General features: G+C 32.8%; 1 long non-coding RNA gene across 2 annotated transcripts in view; it reads right to left on the bottom strand.

The window, feature by feature from the left end:
* LOC141520038 (uncharacterized) overlaps positions 1-16,032 on the bottom strand; it is a 623,376-nt gene that overhangs the window by 493,589 nt on the left and 113,755 nt on the right. Inside the window, exon 3 of one of the 2 annotated variants that reach the window (XR_012477521.1) lies at positions 11,262-12,105. The exons of the other annotated variant lie outside the window; for it this stretch is intronic. This is a non-coding gene — a long non-coding RNA (uncharacterized LOC141520038). Of the gene's footprint in view, positions 1-11,261; positions 12,106-16,032 lie in introns of those variants that run through there. 2 annotated transcript variants of the gene reach the window in all.

Genomic DNA, 16,032 nt, shown 5'->3' with positions numbered 1-16,032 from the left:
GTCTAGTAATCAATGGGTTTACTACAGTCCCTTGCTCTGAACTTAACTGCCTGATGTCAGAGCCTCTCTTGGAAACTTCATACAAATATTTCTTATAGTCTGAAAGCAGGAAAATGTAAGAGAACAGAACTGGCATGAAAGCCAAAGGGAGCATTTTAGTGTGTGGAATATCTGTTAGGTAATTTGGCAAAGACTTTGGGTGAACAAATGGGGGTGAAAATCACCTGATGTGTAGGCTGAAAAGCTGGGAAACTGAGAATTCAGGCTTTTGCCTGACAGTTTTAATCATCTTTCTAGTTTAGTTTCATTTTCAATGATATCTTGGGTGGATAAAAGCACATTTCATTCAAGAGTTAAAAGGGGTCAGCTTGGGGCTGGTCATAGAAGCTTTTGATCTTTCCTGCTGACCTGGAATTAGTGCATGTATACCTGAGCAACTCTAAAGCATACCCAGCACACCAGAAAATGTGTTTTACGCTACATTGATATTGCTGGCAAGGCACAAAACAAATGTACTAAGTCTGAAATAGCCTGACTTTTACTTTAATGGTTTCCTGAGGATGGGTTGTCTCACTTTCATAGGAATATACAAATATATTATTTGGTCTCTTACAAAGTGATTCTAATTTTGTTCCTTTGGAAATTTGCATTTTACTGTTGAGAATAATTGGTTTGTTATCTCATTCTAAGTATAACAACAAGTTAAAGAACTGAGATGCAGAACAAGACTCAGTTTATCACGTCCTTTCAACTATCAAGAGAAAAGCCACATTTTATACAGAAAGGTTAGAGCTAACTTTTAGAAGTTCTGTAAACTTTTCATAGTTCTTTTAAAAATAATTTTATTGGGTTTTTTTTTAGATAATCTGGAAGAAAACTGGAAAACCCAGCTAAAATTAAGAGATGTGTTAAGAGGTTAATTCGGGGGTGAACTGAACTAAGGACAGAAATGTAGTTAGGTTAGGGAAGTCTCCTCTATAAGTAAGAAAGCCTATGTGTCAAAGGGAGTTCGAAGGTGGGACCAGCAGTTGGAAAAAGAGAAGCAAAGTTAAGGGGCCAGTATGAAATCAAAGTGAAGCAAAAGCAACAACTAGGATATTTGTGGAAAGGGGAATTGTACTGATGGGACATACATGAAAAGCTTCTTATTAACTGGTTGTTTGGATCTTTCTTGGCAGGCAGTTGACCTGGACCAGTCTTAAATGATTCATTTTCCCAATTGGCATTTTACGATAAACAGTCTGAGACTTTGAGGAAATGGACATAATAAATAAATTGAGACAAACAGCTAGGGATGAGGTAAGATTTGTAATGCAAAGTACTTAAGGTATGCTTCCTATTCCCTTTGGACTTCTCCATTCCACATATGATTGCTTCTATCCCTGATGGATCAGTGGAGGTTTTAGAAAGAGTTTAACTGAAAGCAACAATGTAGATTAACCTTTTTGTGAAGAATGGGCCACATAGTTTAATTTATGGGCTTCCACAAGATTATATCATGCTGAAAATTTCATGTTCTATGATGAGTCTGCCCAAAAAAAGACTTTTCCATCCATTCATCTGCACATTCCTAATATCCAGCATTAGTTTAATGCTTAATGTTTTTCCTTATTTGATTCTTGTAATCATTTGAAATGGGCAGAACCAGTATCATTATTATTATTCTAATTTTACAGGTTAGGGAATGGATTTGGGGGGGATGACTGATAATAACATTATCAATAGTAAAAGTAATCACTCATGACATTCATTTATTGCAACTATATACGAGAGACTAGCAAAAATAAGTCCCTTCAAGCTCTAATCCATCATCTATGTTATGGGGAGCAGCATCAGTGACAAAGTAAGGAGAAACAACCCAGGTTGAAGAGTTATTAAAGTCTAGCAAGAACTGTGATAAATTCTGAACACTGAAGATATCACTGACCCCAGTCACAGTCATTGAAATCTGGCCCTACTTAGAACCATGATAGTAATGATCTTGACATAGATGGCAGTAGCATAAATTAGAAAAATGAAAAAGAAAGCTTGTGTACCATGAATATAATAAATAGCATAATAGGTCAGTGGGAGTGACTGAAATGAGGTGTTTTTTTTAAATTGTGTGTAACTAGATAAGATGAATAATTATTGTCTCATATATTTAATACTGCCACATGAATATTTAACAAAATAGTTAATATTCTTTACTGGTGGAATCCATTCCCATATTTCTTAAGAGAAGGCACCACATACTTACTGCCAAAAGCAGGCAATATTGGCCAGTTATATGTTGTATACTCTATACAAAGTACTCACAGTTTTACAGCATTCAAAAATTTATAAATGCTTACAAGAAAATGAGACATAAGCTGGAGAATATAAAAGTGTATCCAAAGTTTCAGAGATATAAAGATCACTTTGCTATCATTTCAGTGATTACTAAACACCTGAAACCATTTTTTGATTATCACAAAGCTTTTGACTCAGTTCTACACTCATTGCTTATTGTTGTAAACATGTAAAATAGGTCCAGACAGATTGAGTACACTAAAGTGTCTACTGTATTTCCCTATGTATAAGATGCACCCTTTTCCAAAAAGTTTGGGGTCTAAAAACTGGGAGAATCTTATACAGTGGTTATAGATTTTTTTACTTGCATTTCCTACTGTTTCACTTGTCTTTGAGCTTATTGCTTCACATTTGTTACTGGTATATTAGGTGACATTTTGTCATGTTCTGCTGAGAAATAGCTCAGAAAAGATTTTTTTCTCATTCCTTTTTTTTTAGATTTTTTTTTCAAGGCAATGGGGTTAAGTGGCTTGCCCAAGGCCACAAGGCTAGGTAATTATTAAGTGTCTGAGGCTGGATTTGAACCCAGGTACTCCTGACTCCAAGGCCGGTGCTCTATCCATTACACCACCTAGCCACCCCCAGAAAAGATTTTTGTACAGTGCTGAATTCACATTCAAAGTGATCCAGTTTGCAAAGTGAATGGAAATCATGCTGCTGAATGTCATTTTGGTCCTTCTCCAACTGAGAAAACAATCTGAGACTGGCTACAGAAAGAAAAAACCCTACTGAAAACACCATGACAGAAGAAGGCCATGAGAGGCAAGTCAGCAAAAATGGTCTGAGCTAGAGAGGGAACTGAAGAGATGGATTGAAGAGCAAAGGGCCATTAAAATTCCTGTGTCCACAAAGATGGTTCAGCAGGAGGCAAGAAGAATTGCTGATGAAAAAGAAGTGACTGATTTCAAAGGAGGACACAATTGGAGCTTCAGGGTCATGAAATATTGTGGACTAAGCATGCATCCATGTAAAAGACTTGCCCAGGGAGTGCTTGTGGTCAACCACAGAACAGAGTGCAGGCAGGAGAGCAGGCAGAGACTTTCCTTTCCATCAAACACAGATGAGGACAAGCTAATGGATGGGAGTTTTGACAGTGATGAGTTGTATGAATTTTATGATGAATAAAACTTGAGTTAAATAATTTTATGTAATTTTTTTTTCAAATTTCAGGCTCCAAAATTCTTATACATAGGAGTGTCTTATACATGGGGAAATATGGTAATATACACATGTGGAAAATGTTCTCTATTGAAAATATAACAACAGCACAATAATGTCAAGAACAATTGAAATAAAAGATAGCATCTTTATATGGTAGCATAAGTCTACTATTCTTCAGTCAAACTCCAAAAGCATTATAACTACTAAAAAATGACTATATAGTTTTCCAGTCAAAGAAAAAGTTATGCTGAACTATCATATTAATCACCTGCAGTGCATGGATTGCCTCAAGTTATATAGATCCATTGAAAAAAGACATTAAATAGCTATTTCATCTCATAAGGATTTTTATATAAATATAAAAATGTCATTTGGACTTGTTCTTTAATGTAGCCTACGAAGAATTGAAGAGTATCCTATGAAGTTCTAATTCTGATCAAACTGAACCAATGAATGACACCTGTACTTACAAATACTTTATTCTACTCTAGATAATATATATTTAGCACAAGACTATTAAGCAGAAGGCTGAAACTGTATCTGTTAAGAGAATGAATGGCAAACTGAAGTCAAAGTTTCATGGGAGAAATCTATGTAGAACTTCTAATTCCTATGTTAAACATAAACTTTGTGCACTGTGAAAAGGGATAATAAATGTACAGAGTTATATATATAAAAGTCCATACATTATATGGAAAACAAATGATTCATCACCCTATAGTAGCATTAGAAAGATAAACATTTCCTTGTCTAAAAGGAAGAGAACTGATAGATCTTCTCAAGTGATGATAAACTGTTTAAAAATTAAAGAAATAATTATGGAATAAACATATCCTATTTCACTAGATTTATCAAATGTAACTTAAAATGAAACTGAAATAACTAAAATACAAAGGGTGCTGCATGGTCAACAAACACATGACTTAAAAAAATAAGATTATATGGAATGACATAGGGGCGGCTAGGTGGCGGAGTGGATAAAGCACCGGCCTTGGAGTCAGGAGTACCTGGGTTCAAATGCAGTCTCAGACACTTAATAATTACCTAGCCGTGTGGCCTTGGGCAAGCCACTTAACCCCATTTGCCTTGCAAAAAAAACCCCTAAAAAAATAAAAAATAAAATATGGAATGACATAGTCATTCATATTTATTTTCAAATAGAGGGCATAATGATAATAATATGCCTTCAAGTTATTGCCACAAAAAGATATAGAAAATTTATCATTAAGTAGGATAGGCTGATTGATTTATACTATGCAATGACATGTTAATTGTGCAACATATTACAAATTTAGCACTTATGGAATACATAAAAAAGACACAACTAAGTAGCTAGAATTATATAACATCTTGATAAATTAACAAGCCAAAAAAAATCTCAACTCCAATCTTGAGAACTCAATAGATAAAATCTGTTTATCAATAGATAGAACTAATGGAGATGATGCATCATTACTGACAGAATGGTTGTCTATATATATGGACCAAGGGAGAATATTTAATCAGCAAAATTTAAGAACTATCTTAATAGATGCCACAAAATTGAAGAGTCATAATTTATAACTATTTGGAAAAACAAGCTTTCAAATTATAGAGATCCAAAAGAAACAATAGAAATCATGTGCAAAAAAGGTCAAGGTACAAAACATTCCCTTTGTATTGTGTGCTACTAGTTATGCCAAAGAAGTTTTCAGTGGGTCAACAAAATATGAGTTTACATCCTCAAATGTTTATTAGGTTACCAAAAGTAGCTATTTTACTCACCTATTTCAAAGTCCACAGTGCATTAAATATAACAAGTAGGATCAGTGTGTAAAAACTTATTATCAATGACTAATTTGTAAACATGTTAAATATAAACGTACTTGTACGATATTCACTATACTGTTCGCCTCTAAGAGGAGGGGGATGGGAAGGGAGGTGTAAGAAATTTGTGTAACATAAATATGTAAGTGGATGAATGTTGAAAAACATTCATAACATTTTTTTTTAGGTTTTAGCAAGGAAAATGGGGTTAAGTGGCTTGCCCAAGGCCACACAGCTAGGTAATTATTAAGTGTCTGAGGCCAGATTTGAACTCAGGTACTCCTGACTCCAGGGCCAGTGCCCCACCTAGCCGCCCCCTATAACATTTAATTAGAAAAATAAAATAAAATATCAATATCAATCAAAAACTTATTCTCATACCATTCATCTGAATCTCATTAGAAGATGAGAACAAATACATTTGCATATGGATGAAAAAAGTTAAAAAAAAGAAAAAGAAAAAAAGATGAGAACAAAATATTAGAATTAATGGAATGGGGTCAATAGGAGCTCAGTCCTCAAAATATGTTTGGGAGATGCAATAGTTGAGATACAATAGAAGGGCCTGCCCATGATTTAAAACATATACAGATATTCTATGACTAAAATCCTGATGAAGAAAAGTTTCTTAATTTGCTACTTAGCTGAAACTGAGCAAACATGCAAACAGCTCCAACAGAAGAATTCAGTATCTCTCTTGTGGCAAAAACAGTTGAAAGCTTCTAGGTGAAGAAAGATATAGTCCTAGTGGCTTGTTCTTTCTCTTACACAGATCTTGAGGCCTTGAATGTACAGTACTCCTGTTTCTTCTGTCATGGTTGTGTTTCATCTTTCCTTTTCTTTGGTGAATGAATATTGGAGATGGAATGAACCAGGAAATAATCCTGTAAGCTTAAAAAGGTTTGATAAGCTACCTGAAGTCTAGCAGCCTGAGAAGCAGCCAAGCCTGAGGTTCAATAATAGAACATGCCACATCCAGCTATGAACTCAAGAGGTAGGAATATTTTACAATCTCTACTTTAAATCTGAAGGTACTCTTCCCAGAGTCGAGGGTAGTAGACTAAACAGTATGTCCCAGTCTGGGAAGATATTTTTGTACTTTAATTCTTAACATGTCTTTTTTAGTAAATATCTCTTTATAAAAGTTAATTAATGTTAACTACTTACCTAAAATGCTAAGAAAATATCAATTGGTCCTGGGAATTTGTTATTGGATTAAGGAGGATTATATACTAGATAGCAGCTTGATAATTATAGCATTAGAAACTTGCAACCCCTTAGAACTACCCTTCAAACCTGAAGGATGATGAAGAGATAGCCTCTTTTTCTGCAAAGCTGAGCAGCTGGGAGAGATTGGATTCAGAAAGTAGCTCCAGAAACTCAAGACAACAATAAAGATAAAAAAAACTAACTAAATAAATAAAAACCTAAAAATATCCTCGAAACAAAGTTATTACTTCACAAAAGAATAGTGAAGACAGACAACAGTAAATACTGCTGGTTTTGTCAAGGATATCCAGAAGAGGTGACTCTGGATCAAATATATGTACTGTCTAGGAAGTAAAACAGCCTCCATGGAAAAGATTCACACACACTTTATGTTGACCAATACATTAAACTTAAGACTGAGTCATCTGGATTTATTTACATAAAGAGAAGTTCTGTTGAAAATTAGGTCTTTGCCACCTAAAATTATAGAAAATTTACCTTTAAAAAACCCTATATTTCCTACTCAATGAAGATCATACAAATTGTATGATATTACTACAGGTTACAAAGCCATATTCCCCTCCTGAAAAGTTAGAAATACATGATCAATGTCCAAGAAACTCTCCATTTTTTATAAACTAACAATATAAGTAAAAACTCCATAACTTTTTGTTGATTGACAAGATAACTAATCCCTGTAATACAGACCTTCCCCCAAAAAGTTCTTGAGAATTCAATAGATAAACTGTACTGGAAATGAACCATTATTATTAGAAACAAAATTTGCCTACAATCTCCTACATATAATATTGATTTCTCCAAATTTAAGAACAACATTTTAAACAGGTACCACGAATTGGCAAATATCAACTGCTCATGGATAGGCTGAGCTAATATAATAAAAATGACAATTATACCTAAATTAAATTACTTATTTAGTGCCCTACCAATCAAAATTCCAAAAAATTACTTTAATGAGTTAGAAAAAATTGTAAGTAAATTCATATGGAGAAATAAAAAAGTCAAGAATTTTCAAGGATTTAATTTTTTAAAAAGTGCAAAAGAGGGAGTTTAGCCCTACCAGATCTAACATTATATTATAAAGTATCAGTCATCAAAACTGTCTGGTATTGGCTAAAAAATAGAGTAGTAGATCAGTGAAACAGACTAGGTGCAAAAGAGATAGCAGGAAATGATTAATCTGTTATTTGATAAACCCAAAGAATCTAGCTTTTGGGATTAAAAACTCTTTGATAGGGGCAACTAGGTGGCACAATGGATAGAGCACCAGCCCTGGAGTCAGGAGGACCTAAATTCAAATCCAGATTAAGACACTTAATAATTGCCTACCTGTATGACCTTGGGCAAGTCACTTAACCTCATTGCCTTGCAAAAGCAATAACAAAACAAAGTTGTTAAAATTTCCCTACAGTTGCCTTCTTAAGTAGCAGTAATTCATTCCTAGGAACTTGTAAAATGTATGAAAAAAAACAAAAATAGCCATCTTTTATAGTGAACTTTTAGTTCATGAATCAAGTTAACAGAGGTAACATTATAAAAACTACCATTTTCATTTAATTAATAAAATAGTCTTCTGTATAAAAGATTTTTTTGTTTTTTTTCTTTAAGAAACGAATCACTTTGAATTGCTTTAAATTGTTGACTCCTTTATTTGAAATAATTGGAATGACAAAACTTTTTCAGAAATATATCACATTATATAATTATTTTGAATGATGCCAACAAAATTTAATAGCACAATCCTTTCAAATTATTACATAACAATATAATATATAAATTTATCAGTGCAACCATGCTGTTTTCTTATAGGAAGGTTAAATTATTCAGATTTTTTAATGTATCTAATGTATGCTGATGTGGAATTAGCATATTTAGAAGTATGTAACCTTACATGTGACTTTCTCCAGGATAGAGAACAAAGAAAATACCTCTGATTTTAAATCAGCATATTTGAGCCAATAGATGAATATAAAATTTTAATTACTTAACTGCTTCTTTTTCATTCTAACCCAAGACTTGTTGCCAGACTTTCAGGCATTAAGATGATTGTATACTCTGTATATCAGGTGTCAATTTAGGGAAACTCTTCCTTTTCCTTTTCTTAGCATGAACTTTCTCTTACTGGCTCTCAAACTACTTCAACCTCTTTTGAGAATTAAAAAATCCATTTCTTGCTCCTCTCTAAATTAGCATATCTCTCCTCATGATGTGGAGACTCTGTAGATGGAATTTGTTCACTTCAATTCAGTGACTCAAACATGATCCCACGGCAATGGATATGTATCTGACCAACAAATCAAATTAGAACCAAGAATTCTTGTTCAAATTGGTCTGCACAAGTCTTGAGTGGTGCTCACCAGCACTTTCACTGACCTTGATCAGCACAAATCAGAACTTTTGGTTTCCTGTCAGCCATGGTCAGTGAAAATGTCAATTGCTTTCCAGTTGTGGACTCTGCTGACTCAAGCAATTGACTGACTTAAACCCAAATTTTCAGACATCTGTTCAATTCAGCAATCATTTGTAGGTTCTGCCTAGAGGTCCTAAGTGCTTTGCACACTTTTTAAGGTAACCTGATCATGTTTTTCATTTTTTTTGATTCAAAAAATGCAATTTCCACATGTCTTTCAGGGAACTAACTGAAAAATTTTCACTAATGTTGGTTCCCTTTATCAACACTATTAAACAGAAAAAGATGTTAATATATTTAGATGCACATCTTTTGTTCTATTCATACATCTACTTATTAAGATCCATGGAATTTAAAATATATTTGAAATGTTTTAACATGATTATTTGAGAAGGCTAAATACTAAAACTAGTCAAGAACCTTCCAATATCAGCAACCTCAGCAGAAATCACAGATTATAGGAGACCTGGTTAAAGACACATTAGAGAGTGAGACTACTACTATAAAGTTAACAAATTCTAATAGTTCTAATTGTCTGTTACATTCTGAAAAGTAATCACACCCGAAAGGCCTAATTAATTGAACCAAAAAATATTATGGGATTGAATCATTCTCATAATTTCCATATTTCTCTAATTCATTTTGCATTCATAGAAACAACCTAAATATCAACTATGATGGAAACAACAGTTTTACTACTGATATAAACTAACAATAAATCTCAAATGCTTTAATGTTTTTTTATTTTAAATAAAACTGTCTTTGGAGTTTTGTTTGTTATAGAGGTTATGGTGAGTTGGGAGAGGAGGAAACAAACACCTTTTAAAGTCCTAAAGGAAAATGAAAAGGAACAAAAGGAAAGTTTCTAAGCACCAATGATGTAAAGGATGGTTATCACCAAAATATTGTCTTTGAATTTCTATAAACAGAAACTCTCATTATTAGGTAAGTTAGAATCACAATCATTTTCTTCCACTGTTCTGATACTTTAAAATGATAAGCATTATGTGAAGCAGTATGCCATTATGACTAGAATGATCTTCTTCGAGTCATTAAGACATGATTTCAAATCTGACACCAACTGACTGCAACCCAGAGCAACCACTTAACTTTAGTGTCTAAGTAATCATCACTTATAGATAGGCTATGGAGGGACATTTTCACACCAGGAGTTCCCTTTTGCGCTCATTGATAGTTTCTGTATCTTATAGGCTCCTTGTACTTAGTATGGTACACTGAGTCTTCAGGACAACTCAAAAATTTATCATCTCAATTGGCTCACTTTTTAAGCAATTGAACAAATGACATCAAGATAGTTCATATATGGAATTGGACAACAAATGTATTTTAACTGTAAAATTTTTTTCAATATAAATCTTTAAGCAAAGTAAATCCTGTGGTGAATTCCCAAAATGTCAAGGACTTAACATATATATATATATATATATATATATATATATATATATATATATATATATATACCCTAAATGATTCATTTTTACCAATGGAAGAAATTCAAATAATGGAGACTTCCCTACTTTTTAGTTTCAACAAAATAGCTATTATTAATATTTTGGCATTATATAAGTCAGTTTCTCGTTTCCCTGATTTCTTTAGGCCTAGTATTCATATTGATATATTGAAGGGAATAGGCAGTATACCCTTGGTATAACTCTGGATTGTTTTTTTAAAAGAAAATTAAATTATGCCTCCATCAATTTTGCAAAGACTGAACAAATTATGGTACAAGAATGCAATTGAATATTATTATGCTACAAGAACTGATAAAAATAGCAAATAAAAGAAAAAACCTGAAAAGACTTGTATAAGCTGATGCTGAGTAGAGTGAACAGAACAATTTATACTTTAACAACATTACAAAATTACATGACTTTAAAAGATATGAGAACTCTGACAGATATAAGAAATAAGTAAATTTCTGAAAAACTGCTAAAGAAAATTACTTCCTAACAGAGAAGTAATATACTCAAATGCAGAATGAGACATACATTTAGAAGTAATTTGTTTTTGCTAACTATGCTTATTTGCTAATTTATTTTAAGAGTTCCTCCCAGTTTGTTAAGAGGTGGAGGAGAAAAATAGATATTTATTCATTAAAAATAAATTTTTGAAATAAAATAAAATCTATATGATAAATGTAAAAAGAAATATTATATTTGACTTATATATAAATATATAAATTAATAATATAATAATTTATAATAATATAAATAAACAATAATGTAATATATCAGAAGAAGCTGAGTATCTGTTTCAGTCTTTTCCCATGTAATAAAATTCATATATACAATACATTTGTGAAATTTTCTATTTTGTTCATGATATAGATTTGTGACGTATATATATCACTATGTTTTGTGGTATAATAGTTGAACAGGCACTTAATTTGGAGTCACAGTAGCTGAGTTCAAATATCTCCTCTGTCAACCTATCACTTGTGTGACTTAGATAAACCATAACTTTTCTGAGTCTTCATTTTCTGATATGTAAAATGAGAAGGTTGGCCACAAAACTTTCTTCCAGTTCTGAATCCATGGTACTGTGACCTTATGATTGATTTGCTGGAAGATGAGTAGAAAAGTTCCTTCTAAAATCCATATTCTCTAAATATTGGGGCTTTGCACTAAATGATCCCTTAAAGACCTTTTACTCCAAATCCTAGGTTTGCAGATCATCAATTTAGAGTTGGAAGCAAGACAGTGAAGATGCTATATGTATATGATTACATTCATATTATATAATTAACTCTTCAAATTCTACATGGAATCAAATGGAACAGATTATCAAACTCTTCGGGTTATTGGATATTGCAAGGAACTAAGGTGGTTGCAAGCTCCTGCAGTGCTGAGACTGTCCTAAATAATTAACATAAGTGGTAGTTTATTGCACTAGCAATTCTGTAAGGGAATTTTCTGAAGTCAAATAATGAGAAGATGCTTTTTTCCTTTCTTTCTTTTATTGAACCTGTCAATATGTGATCATGGATAGAACTTATGATTCTTAAAACATTTGTTATGGCTGTGAGGAACATTCCAGCAGGAGGAGACCTTTGTTTTTATTAGTGGGGTAATAGAGCAAGTAACTGATATCAGGTAATTACAGAGAATGTAGTTTCAACTTGAAACCTGTGGATTGCATTTGAAATCCTGAGGGGAAAAAAAAAGAAAGAAACTGTTATCCATAAAGATTAGGGCTAAGAGAATCTAAGTTTCCTTGGGAAAAAAACATTAAAATTGAAAAATTCTATCTTAGATAAATTTAGATATCACATTATACCAGCCAGAATTTATGATTTAGTCAAGTATGTGTATATATACATGTGTATATTATATTATATATGCATATATGTAAATTGCATGTATATTTGTGTATACATAACTTATCCTCAAAATATGAACATTAATTTCAAGCCCCATAGTTTTACTAGCTCACAGGGAGCAAAATATTTCTGGAGAAATTATGTTGAATTATCCTTTTATGGTCAAATGCTTCCTAATTTTAAGTAGATCCTCATTTATGTTTATTCTTTTTTTTTTAGTTTTTGCAAAGCAGTGGGGTTAAGCGACTTGCCCAAGGTCACACAGCTAGGTGATTCTTAAGTGTATGATGTCAGATTTGAACTCAAGTCTTCCTGACTCCAGGACCCATGCTGTATCCACTGTACCACCTAGTTGCCTCCTATGTTTATTCTTTAGTGGAAAAGGTATGTAATAATATTTTTACAGTTCCCAGTCATAATCATTCCTCCTCTCCTCATTACTTTCATCAGACAACCTAAATTCTTATTTTATTGAGAATTTTGAAACCATCTACCATGAACTCTCTGTTATTCTCTTCATTTCTCCATCCAAATTTTTCTCTATAAGTAGTCTGTCTTCTATTCTCTTGTTTCATAGCAAGAGATAGCTTTATACTTTGTAAGACTAACCCTTTTCTATCTGTTTTGGTACCATTGTCTCTACTTTTATAGATGAGGAAATTTGAAACCCATTGAAGTTAAGCAATATAACCAATATATATATTAGAAATACTAACAAAGGCAGGATTTGAAACCTGGTCCTATGAGTCCAAATAAAGAGCCTTTATCCAGTTCCTTATTACTGTCAAACCAAAGTCATTTTCAACTTCTTCCTTTTACAATGTGACTGTTCAGCCAGGTAGCTGTGGTAACATTGATTCTTCATTTACAATCATCCTTTTAACTTTTTACATTCTCTTTGTTACCATCTTCTTTCTGGTCCCAAGTCAAGATGATTTTACTTTAGCATCCTACTTACCATCTCTGAACTTCAATGTGTAGATTGAGGTGGTTAGAATAAATAAATGTTTTCTGATGTACCTTCCGACTTCTAATATTCACCAATCATATAATAATAAATAATAAGTTTTTGTGGTAATATCATTCAGGAAAAAATAACTAAGGGACTTTGGGAAGTGAGAATTGAGAATTGAGAATTGAGAATTGAGTTAAGTCTCAGAGAATGAGAAGAATTTCAATAGATTTCCCTTTTTAGGATGGCATGCAGCCAGTAAATACAAAATAATTTTAATATTAACCTTATAAAACAATTAGAAGGCAAACTTGCTTAAAAAATAAATCCATAATGAATTCTAAAGTTAAAAATAACTCAAATGCAGATTATTTGCTGTTTGGATCATCTGTTCCTTTCCTACCCTCCATTGTAATTGAAAACTAAGTTGATGGTACAAGAAATGTCCAAATATGTAATTTACTCATTGACACACCATCATAATACCTGCTACATTTTCTCACCATGGTGTAATCAATTTTCTGTTTCTTTAAAAAGTTAAAAGGGAAATTCCAGGGAGGTGGTTTTTCTCCTGGTCTCATTCTGATAATTCGGATTTGGTTGTGATGAACGTTTGGCATGATGGGGCTGTTCAAGATAAATGTGCCTTCCTTAAGGTATCAATCAGTTCTCTAATTTTTACTACAAATATTATAAAAAATCTCCATTAAAATGTTAATATTTTAACTATTCTTTTCTTAATAGATTTTTATTTGAAATCCTCAACTACTAAAGTAAATGGAAAAATCCAATAAAATTATATGGTTTTGACAGTGCTTCTGTGTATGATTGTACACTCAATTTGTGACATTATAGAGTGGGTGACTTGATTATCTTCCTACACATCTTTTATGATAAATGAATACTCTTTGCAAAGGGGATGTTCATGCTTACATATGATTTAACTGAAAATTTCCAGGATAGGTTTTGCAACAGATACCTCTATCATCTACACACGGTTCCAATCATTTTTGCCCTTTTGTACTGAAACTTGATATTGACTTGAGACAATCTACATCTCTACATCTCTACAACTCCTCTTCATTCTCATTCAATCCCTACCTTTCCTCTGGCCTCTCTCAACCAGAGTGCTCAGCTGGAAGAAGACTGTGTAGGGAAGGGGAAAAATAAAGATGGTAAGATGGGAATGAGGGATTTGTCTTCCCAAGGAAGACATTTCTTATCAGGGAGAGGACAATAGCTGTCATTTTAATAAAGAAAAAAGAAAGGAAACTCAGGAATTTCTGAAAAGAGAATGAAGTTTTATAACTATGAGGGACTGTGAATTTCAATTTCCCTCTTTTCCCTCCAAGGAAAAACAAACAAAAAGTTCATCACTGCCCAACAACTCAGAAGCATCCCTGAACAAATTGGCACAAGCATATTTCATTTTAGTTGGGGTACAGGGACAACTTCCAGGCAAACAGGCAAAGACTTTTTGTCCTTTTTTGCTCTTTCTTCAGCATGTTTCTATAGCAGAATGTTTGGGAATGGGAACAAGTACAGCCTCAAAAAAAGTGTTTATGAATAATGGAACATTTCAAATCCATCTGGTTTCTAAGACTTTTTTTTTTTAGTTTCTTGCTACAGCCAATTATATAACATGCTTGAGTGATAACTGGTTCTATCCTCAGGCTCATTCTGCTCTCTAATTTCTACATTGATAGTTGCTACCAACCTCTGAGGTTAGTAGCCATATGGTAGTCCAATATGGCACTTTATACTACACTTGTTATACAGTAGACAATATTCCATTGAACATAAATCTACATTGTAGTAGACAACATAAATGGGGGTGGGGTAGTTGAATGGGCACTTTATGTCTTTTCAAATTTTATCATCATGAGAGGGTTTTTCTTTTTATTTCAAGAATGTTAATAGATTTATTTCTATTAATAGATTTCTTTCATTACTGATCAATTTCTATGGTCACCATGGATTCTTCAGAAAAACATCAAAGGTTATTTTTAAAGGTAAAGCATATAATAAAGATTATATAAAATATGGAATCTTACTATCCATTTTTTACCTGACTCTCATTCTATCATGTGTTTTATTAGTCAGAGAATAGTTTCTTCCAATATGAATCCTACCTGCCACTTATTCCAAAGATCAATTAAGGGTATTTTAATGGCATATTTATCTTGGACATTTTAAAAAAGCTTTTTTATGGAAAAAAATTCTTAAAGGAACCTACACTTGTGTTAATTTGCTAGGAATTATAGTAAGAGACTGACTCACTTTTCTATCTTTAAGAATAAATTAATTTTTGATATACTATCCAATGAATGACAGTTGAAAGATAAGAATCTAAGCAGAGGGGTCCCTCTAATACAGAAAGAATCCATGAGCAATACAAAAAGGTCCCTAAACAGCAGGAAAAAACTTCCACTCAATTGAGATGGCCCAAGAGACAGGCTTCTAATTACTCTGTGAATTGAACTAATTCTGATCACTTTCTAGAGACCAGTAAAGTGTGCACAAGAGTATTCATATGCTTCAAAATTCATTTAAAATGCAATGTCCCCAATCAGATTGCACTTTAACTTGGTATTTTCAGTGCCAGGCAGAGTGACTGATTAACAGTGGTCAACAGTAGAGTAATCATTTTATTTCATCTACTAGGCTGATTACAGTGTTTCTGAATTGGTACTGCTGGACCAAAGTTTTCATTTCTATTTAATGATTGCTTGGTGTAACAATAAATCAGATTACCTGAAGAGCAATTTGAAATAGCTATTGAGATGATCAAAACAATTGGAT

This window comes from Macrotis lagotis, chromosome 4 (genome assembly GCF_037893015.1).
Source record: "Macrotis lagotis isolate mMagLag1 chromosome 4, bilby.v1.9.chrom.fasta, whole genome shotgun sequence".
Classification (NCBI taxonomy): Eukaryota; Metazoa; Chordata; class Mammalia; order Peramelemorphia; family Peramelidae; genus Macrotis; species Macrotis lagotis.
The sequence above is the reverse complement of the archived record's forward strand: the minus strand, read 5'-3'. Positions and strand labels throughout refer to the sequence as shown.